The sequence below is a fragment of the Pogona vitticeps genome, chromosome 9 (genome assembly GCF_051106095.1).
Source record: "Pogona vitticeps strain Pit_001003342236 chromosome 9, PviZW2.1, whole genome shotgun sequence".
In the NCBI taxonomy this organism is placed as follows: domain Eukaryota; kingdom Metazoa; phylum Chordata; class Lepidosauria; order Squamata; family Agamidae; genus Pogona; species Pogona vitticeps.
In genome coordinates, this window is record NC_135791.1 from 16035189 (window position 1) to 16044667 (window position 9479).

The 9479-nt window shown below is 41.9% G+C and overlaps 1 long non-coding RNA gene across 1 annotated transcript; it reads left to right on the forward strand.

Annotated features, from left to right (window-relative positions):
- Positions 1–985: 985 nt before the first annotated feature.
- Positions 986–8555, forward strand: LOC144584309 (uncharacterized). Its single transcript, XR_013538473.1, has 2 exons — positions 986–1077; positions 7627–8555. It is a non-coding gene; the product is annotated as an uncharacterized LOC144584309 (long non-coding RNA).
- Positions 8556–9479: the final 924 nt, after the last annotated feature.

The window sequence follows — 9479 nt, forward strand, 5'->3', positions numbered from 1 at the left end:
TTTTCCTTGCAGAATATACCAGTCTTCCATAATTAAACCTGTTGAAAGCATTTTCTTCAGAATTTTTGCTAAAATCCAAAAGAATTGGAAGATTTAAGCTTGATAATCAGCTGTATGAATGACTGCCTCATTTATCAAAGCCTGATTATATTTTCACCTTGTCTGCATTTGTATGCCATTATTTGAACTCATTTGCGTTTTGAACATTAAAAACATGCTTGTAATAAGGCTATTATGAGTAAAGTGAAAAGGATATGAAAATACCTGAATTAAGAGTACAGAGAAGTTCTCAGGGCCGAATAATTGGAGTCATAATGCAAGCAGATCTTGGAACTTCATTAGGCCTTTGTTGTTTTGCCTGGCCAAGCATGATTTGGTTTTTTGCAGTTCTTAATACATGAGCCAGATTTTTCTTAAACATAAAATTTATTTTCAAACTTGAGCTGTCTAAACAGATATTTAATGGAGTACTAAAATTGGCAAAACTGGACTCCTTGTCACTGAAGTGAACTGGTAAAATCTCTAAAGTTCTAAGGGCCTTAGAACTCTGGGCTGCATTTTCCCATTTCTCTGAAAATGGGAGCTTCTGTTAACTTAGGTCTAGAGTTGAGCTGTTTTGCATTGTGAATTTGATATTTGATCATACCAAACATACACTGGCTTACTAAGGTGCACTATAATTTTGTAACCGTTGGGATGGAGAAAGCTCAACAAGAAATTGGCTACCATCTTCATTGCACAATGAAGACATATATCTGATAAGTACCTGGGCATCTGTTCGAAACTGGCCAAAAAAAGAAAAGAAAAAAATGCTGTGGTTGACTCAGTTTTCTTCTGGCAAAATATTTTTGACATCTTGCAAGGAGGTTACCAGAAGCTCTGAATGACAGTTCAGAATGTATTGCAGTACATTTTCTGATGTTATCCAGAAATCTGCAAGTGTAACTTCTATTTTAACTCCTTCCTTTTATTACCTGACTATCAGGGAAGCGTGGTTGAGGCTGCCCTGACCTGACATGTCACGATGTCGACTTGCTAGGTGGGGTTCGCAGGGGACAGTAACCATTGGAGTTATCGGTAAGAGAAACTTTCTTTCTAATTTTTTAATAAGATAAAAGGGCTTTCTTCTGGGTGGTGGGTGGAATTATGCTCCTTGCTCTCTTTCTTCTTTAATTATAGTTATTTGGGGTTTCTCATTAACAAGCCCATACTTTTCAGGGATGACTGTGTCTGAGTGGTGAGTATGAATGTGATTTTTCAGGTTACAGTATAGATTGATGTATCTGAGAACACTGTAGGAAAAAGATTATCCAAAGGACTTCATTGCATTTTTAAATGCAGTTAAATTTCTAAAATGGATTACTTCCACTTGCAGCAGGACTGTTTATGCCTTGGGAGCAGAGTTTCATGTGAAAAGATGAAATTAAATTCCAAAGATAACGTATTTGTACAAACTCCTTAGCTGTTTAGGAGCACAAGAACTGCTTTGGACCTTTCTACTGGGTGAACTCTGACAGTAGTTTTTTTCGTTCTGTGTACAGATCTTTGACAAAGTACAGTGGTAGATAGTTTTGAGGGGCCCAGAGTCTAATTTTCTCCCATCTCAGGATCTGCCATGGGCTGCATCACTCTGAAAACATTTCATTAAAAAAGTTCTTGGGTTTTATATGTCTAACTATTTTGCAGAATTGTATCCCTTGTTCTAGAGAATTTCTGCTCCTGGCTAGGAAGGGGAATAGTGGGAGGGTCCAAGTCCCACTAAAAAACAAAAGTGCATGTGCAAATGTGGACACCCCATACTATAGTTTCATAATACATACTGTAGAATGCTAATGCACACACATTTGTTATCTACTTGGCAACAATAAATTGGTGTAGCAGCAATGAAAATGCTGTTTCCAAATGAATACTCAGTAACTGGTGTTTTGGTGATCCTGTTAAAGATTACAGCAAGAGCGGCCCTCCGTTTTCTCTAGCATTTTTATATTAGTTTTGAACAAATAATGTAAAAGTATTCCTTGCAACGTAACCTCTCAACTGTTAGCTTATGTCACTTTCTAGAAGGGTAGGTGCTGTAAAGACGTTTATGTTATACAATTCAGGTGAGTGCTCCTAAACATTATATAGTTGCCACTTACAAGGACTGTTGCATCATCTCGGTCCTGTTCACAGGTTGTCCTTAAAACAAACAACTGTTAACTGAGGCTTGAAGAAGTACAGCATTTGTATGTTCACATCTGACTGACTTTTTCATTGCAGCTTGCTTAATAAAGACCTGAAAATGAATTCTTTGAGCACGGCAGGACACTTTGCATATATGTTTTCACTTGACATGGTTAAGATAGTCTCATTTTTCTACTGACAACAAATTTTGTTACTGGTGGGTTAGGCATGAGAGAGAATGTTCAGTATTTTCTTCTTTGCTTTTCTGGATTCCATTTCACATTGCATTAAATATTTTGTATGTTTGCAATTTTTAAACCCGAATGAGGTGTTAACCTAAATTCTTTCCTAATGCTGAAGTTGTGTCAGCTTCCTCAAAGATTTAAGCTGTATCTGTATGGTCAATAATTTCCTTCCAATCATTTGCAGAGTTTCAAAATAAAAGAGAATGGACCAATTTTTTCTAGTTCATATCAGAAAATACTTAATATGGTTATGGCAGGAACAAGATTTTCTTATTTAGTTTGGTTGCATCATGTGCCTCTGAGGAATCTTCTAGACCCTAGAATGATTGAAAATTTTTGCAAAATCTGAGTACCATCTTGTTGAAGGCAGGGCAGTTTGTGGTTTTCCAGATGTTGTTGGACTGAAACTCCCAGCAGCTATCATAAGCATGGCCGTTGCAGTCTAGCAACATTTTTCATTAGAGATTGGCATAAACTGCATTTTGTTGGTTTAGCTACACATCTGTTCCTTTGGCAGGCAGCAGTGCAGCTTCCCAGCCCTGACTCCTTCAGGCACTGTGTCTGAGTGGGTGCCCATCAGAGGAAGTGGGGCAAGGGAAGCCAGGGTGCTGTGCAGCTGAACCAAGCCAAACTGTGGTTCATGCCCATTTCTGTTCCCCATTTCTGGTTACAGGAACTTTGACAGACATTATGCTGCAGAATAGCTCTCAGCCTGATTGCAGTTCTTGTAATACAGTAGTGTGAATGGATGTGCTGATAGCTAATTGCAGATGAAAATAATCAAGCCATTTACAAAGAAGTTCTGCTTTGATAGCTGCAGAGAATTGTGTTGCTTGGCATTATGTCATGACCTTTCACCACGAAAAGTATTAATTCCAACTTCCGGTCCTTGCTTAATATTGCTTGGTAAAATTTGCATCCAACTGTAAAAGTTTTATGCATGTTCTGTGGCTGGGTAGATTTAGGAGCTCACGGTCAACTAGCCACTCTTCAACCTGACAGCGATAGGAAGGGAGCGCGGAGCCCGTGGCAGCAGAGGAAGGGTGAGTGGCCAGACCAACATTACATCCACCTGTGCGGGGCTATTCATATATGAATGCCCCCAATTCTAGTCCTGACCCTGCTTTACTTCTCCTCATTTGTCAGTCTCTATCTCTTCCATCTCCCGCAAAGAGGTCGTAACCTTCTGCACCATCTGGGGCTTCCCCTTCTGCACCTCTAAGGCTTTCTTCTGTCTCTCTGTGGGAAAAGACAGTACTTGAGCTGGTATGGTATCAGGCCAGCCACTCTCCTCACAAGTGGTTTCTTGGAAGGGCTTGAGCACCTATGCCATCTGGGAGAGTACCAGCCAATCTGTAGCACTGATGCCCACCTCACTTCCCCCAGGCAGAATGGGCATGGAGGACAAGATGTCCTCCAAGACAGTCTTCTGCTCCACCAGGTGGGACACCATGGTGTAGATGAAGTACCACCTGGTTGACAGGTCCATCAGGAGAACATGTGTCTCCTGCCCCAATTACTGCCTCCCCGAGCTGACAGACATCTTTCAGACTGCGTGAGAGGTGGCCCATCAGTTGGCGGCGGTGCTCCAGGAGTGCCTACATCTTAACATGGCTGCCTAGGCCAATGGGCATCACACACAACAAGGTGTAATTTGTGTGCCATGCACATTATGCCCTCAAAGCCCTTTACATTCAATGCTCGCAATATTGCGTCTGGCATCTGTGACCATGTGGCCATGGATGACCTCCTCCCTTTGGTGCCCACCACTACAGTACAGATAGGAACTCATCACAAATGTTCCTCCCTGTCACCTGAGCCTCCATGTGCTGCTCTTGCAGCAAAATGGACCTGTAGCCTGGTGGCAGGACAAAGGGCTTGCCTCTGACCCTGTTGCTGATGCCCTGCCACTCCTCAGGTCCTCTGGCTGCCATCAGTGGATCATGAGCAAAAGTTACCCATGGTGACTTCCACTCCACAGGTCCACCATGAACTGCACCATCTGCCCCTGTGCCCATGAAAGCTGGTCTCCACAAGGGCGTGCCATACCAGGATACGGAAAAATGCAGCAACCGAGAGAAGGCTGGGGCTTCCATGGTGGACATTGGAAGCCTGAGCAGGCAATAATCTCAGCAACAAAAATGAGTGGTTTCCTCCTGTGTCTAGCCACAGTGGGCAGAAATTTGTGGGGCATGGCCTGTCTCATGCTCTGAACCCCAGCAACCCCCCTTCCTGTCCGTTTGGAAGGAGGTGCCTCCTTCTGACTTCCCACTTTTCCTCTGGGGCTGCTGTCTCCCCCTCCCCCCCTAAATGGTGGTGACAAACAGGCTTCCACAGACAGGAGACTTTGGTGGTGCCTCTCCAGATATTGGAAGTTGGTGGAGGACAGAAGCGTGGGTGTGACCCCTCTGGACCATCACAAGGCAGGTGGGGGTGTTTGGAAAGTGCCTTTACTGGTTCCAAGGACTGGGAGGTTTCTGGATCCTCTGGAGCCAGTGACTCCTCAGGTTCCTCAAGAAAGAGGAGTGGCAGTTCTTTGGACACCATAGGAAGCTCTGCTTCCATTCCCCCTGCAAGGCCACCGGAGGAGGAATGGTGGTGCTGCCTGGTCTACTCAAACTCAGGGGCTTTTTCCTCTTAGATACCTCATGGCTACTGCCCTTCATTTTCACCTGCTCTCTATATCCCTGCCTGCCAAACCACACTTTACAAATAAATGGGATGGGAAGGAATAATAGAGGAGAGAGTGTCATAATAAATTTTATTTTTTAAAGAAGAAACAGGATGGTAGGGAAGGAATTGAAGGTTTTTAAAAAAATTTTTTTTAAAAAACTAACGAGGGTAAGGAGCAGGAAAACTAAATAGTATACCCCTAAATAACTAGACACCCAGTCCCCACCACACCCACCCTGCCTGAATACATTTCTCAAAGAATAGCCAATTTCCTAACTAAAATGTGACCTGACTAAAGGTGTCCCACTAAAAAAATATATAAAGAAAAAGATGTGTTTAATGTGCTTTAGAGTCTGTGTGTGCGTGCACACGTGCGCGCGCGCGCACACACACACACACACACACACACACACACACACAGAGGAATAAATTGGGGAGAAAGGGTAAATCCACAAATACAAAATTCTCCCTCCTCCTGAGATCACCCACCCTGCCCTAAACCTCAAAAAAAGCCTCTCTACTGTACTGAACTAAAATGTCGTTGTAGTCATTTAGTTGTGTCCGACTCTTCGTGACCCCATGGACCAGAGCACGCCAGGCCCTCCTGTCTTCCACTGCCTCCCATAGTTGTGTCAAATGTACCGACAGCTAAATAAACCCCTCTCCACATTCCCAGTATTTCAAATAATAATAATAACATAAATGAATTAAATAGAAAATAGAAAACTGTTTGCTGCCACAAAGCTGAACTCAGCAAGACACAACAGCACAGCAGCAACTGCCTGAGCCAAGACTCTGAGCAGGAGTGCAAAATGGCTGCAGGGAATGGCTGCCAATCCAGGAGCCTCTAGGTCCCTCACAGGGTTGTCCAGAGCTTCTGATTGGTAGCAGCAGGCTGTAGTTGGCACAGGAGGCCCAAAAAGGGGGTTGATTAATTGGCAAATAATTGTCACTTCATAGTCATTGGGATCTCCAGAAATGACTAATATGAATCGGCAAATATGTGATGAATCAGCAATTTCTGACGTACATCACAATTCATTTTTAAAAATTTGTCCCTATGCCTACTGGCAATCACAGGTACCCATGTGGGCCGCCTTGGCAATAGGAATAATAGTTCTATAGTCTTTCACTTGAGGATCAATATGATACACATTTTTAAAGCTGTATAAAGCTTCAATCTGGCCTGTATCTGAAGCTGTTCAGTTTCAGATACAGGCCAGATTGAAGGTGGAGAGTGATAAAAGATCACTGACAAGAACAATCTGGAGAACAGGAAAATGTGACCTTTACATAAGATCTTAGTGGCATTACTATGAAACCACATGGCCCTAAATATTGTCTCTTGACTGTTATTGATAAAATATTCTCCAATAAACTTCCTCTTTCCTACATCATTTAACCTTTGTTTTATTTTTACCTTACTTTCTTTCACAGATGAAAACTGTTGTGGGGCAAGTTATCAGCCTCAGCCAGTGGTACAGATTTTTTAGCAGTCAAGACAGTCTGCATTTGTAGATTTGTGGATAAAAGAATGAGATTTGGCAAGATAACAGAAAAACAGCCTTTCTAAGGACCGTAGCAGATGTTTTTGGAAATAGTTCTTGTTTCCATAAATCATTCAAAATTCCTGTTAACCAGTAGTCGTAAACTATCTTTTTATATGACAGTTCATTGGGTTGACAGGCTCCCCTATATACTGGGCTGACATGATTCCTTTTCCAGGGTGTGCATAAAAGACCAGAATTTTCCACTTCAGGATGTGATTAACCACAGGTTGACTTCTCATCTTAGTGCAACAAACTGTGGTTAATCTTTTTTTGCTTTAGGTATCAGACTGTGGAACCAGAGATTGGGATTTCAATTCTCCACTGTACATCCCAGAAGAGCCAGCCTATACAGCCTTGGGAAAGTTGCACAGTCCTAGAATGCCCCTAGAAGAAGGGACTGGTAAACCAATTCTGAGTACTCTCTATCTTGAAAAAGGTTGCCATAAGTCAAAATTAAGTTGATGGCACACAATTATTATGGTTAGTTGTTAAGGTAAAACAGAAGATAGCATTTCCAGTTTCATGACAGATGTACACAGAATATAGCACATGCCTGGGAGGAAGCCAGGTTCATTCTATAATGGTAAGCCTTGGTTCATCATATCTAAACAGTCAGTGTGCCGACTTTTAATAGAGTTACTTTAGTTAATCTTGCTTAAACATTATCTAATTTTACAAGATATATTTCATTTGAAGCAGTGGTTTTAATTTTCTAGTAGTATCAAGGCACTTTTTATTTGTCAGCAAGCTTGTGGGAGATATACCATCTGTATACTTAATTCAGCTGTGCCAACAAATGGTGATTTCCCACACTGCTACTTAATTCAGAGATGTGCATTTGGGTTCCGTTTTCATTGAACATAAGTGGAACTAGTTATTCCTAGTTTGTCAGTTTAGATGAGTCTCTAGAATCACTTTCAACTTCGGAGAAGAACTCCAGAGAACATCATAGTTTTTGGTATCCAGCTGGTCAGAAGTGCCATCTTTTTTTTCAGAGGACGATGTCAGTATATTGAAGGAGTACACTGGAATGAAAAGGTAAAAAAGCTATTATACATTCATCTTTAAAACCTGAAACTTACTGGCTTAAGTGGGGAGTGATGTATCCTACTTTGTGCCTCTTAACTGGGACAAACATAAGAATCACATTATTAGATCCGTCCGGTTTCTTTAGACTTCACATGAAATGAAATGCAGAATTACCCTCCTTGTAGGATATTCTGTCTAGTGTACAGAATCTTAAGACTATTTCAGACACTCAGGTATAATCTCGGTAAGAACATTTGAAAGTGCCTTATACATAGATTTAAAGTATTTGTCCATTTAGCCCAGTAATGTCTATTCTGATTGATTGCCAAGCACTTTTCTTCTTACCTTGCTACCTTAGATTTTTAAGCCAGATTTTTAAGAACATGGGAATCTTAAACCAAAGTTGGACCGACCCTAGCCTTCCGAAACCTACTTTGTTTTTACTGGAACCCGAAAATCCAACAGGTGAAATCAGATGCAAAATAGTGGCTTGATTAACAGAATTACAAAAAAATGGGCCTATGATTTATTTTTAAGAATGTATTGCCTTTTTACACACAAAAAGTACTCTTTATTATCAAACTTCCTTAATTTCACTAGCCCATGGAAAAGGAAAAACCTATTTTTCTTGCTATGGAGTCAGAATCCCGCACAAAACACCTGAAACCTATGCCTAGAGAACTTGACCTACCTTCTGTCTAGCTGGCTTTAATGTGTGCAAATTAGTTGCTTTATCTAGCTAATGGAAAGTCCTGGACTAGATGGATTTATGGCCTCAGACGCAATGCCTTTTTTACTTTCCAGAGTTTGTCTGCAGTTTGGGGACATTTATGATTAATAACAAATAAATAATGTTTACTGCTTCCTGTTTTTTCAATAGGTACATTCTCCCAAATATTCACCATCTGGGAGGACTGCATTTTATGGCAGGATTTTTTTTTGTTAATTCCAGCAACAATTTTGGAAGCAATACAAAGACTGAAATCCTGTTGCACGATTTAAGATTTAAATTACTGTAAATTAAAAATTATCAGTAGAGATTATCTGTTGCATACTTAGTTGCATGATTTAGCATGTAAAAGGTAATGTCTACAGAGATTTCTTAACTTACAGCAATTTGTGTCTATTTTACGTTATGGAATCAACTCCCAGAGGACCTACGCCTGCCCCCCACTTCCTGTTTTCATTTAGGAGGCAGTTGAAAACATTACTATTTAGGGAAGGCTTTTCACGTCGACCCCAGTTGAATTCCTCGCCTCCATTCTTTCCTCTCTTTGAAAATTGGTTGCACCATTGTTTTTGTTTATAGACTATGTTTTTAAATGTTATATTTACTTCTTTGTACAGTGGTGCCTCGCTTAACGAGCGCCCTGTACAGCGATGAATTCGCATAGCGATCCCTCTTCCGGGATCGCTAATGCGAAGGCATCGCTCGGCCCCAATGGGCAAAATTCGCATAGCGAAGGTCGGTAAGCCTTTCGCTTACCGACCTTCGTTTTGCGACCCGCGGATCAGCTGTTCAGCGGGTCAAAAATGGCTGCCGGAACACCTGAAATGGCTGCGGGCAGCATTTTCGCGCCCTTGGTAAGCGAGGGGAGGGCGCGAAAATGCTGCGCGCGGCCATTTCGGGTGTTCCGGCGGCCATTTTTGACCCGCCGAACAGCTGATCCGCGGTCTCGCTGCGGCCGAAATGGCCGCGCGCAGCATTTTCGCACCCTCCCTTCGCTTACTGAGGGCGCGAAAATGGCTGCCGGACCCAGAAAACATCACTGTACGGTGAGTTTTCTGCCGATTTGGAACGCATTAAACGATGTTTAAT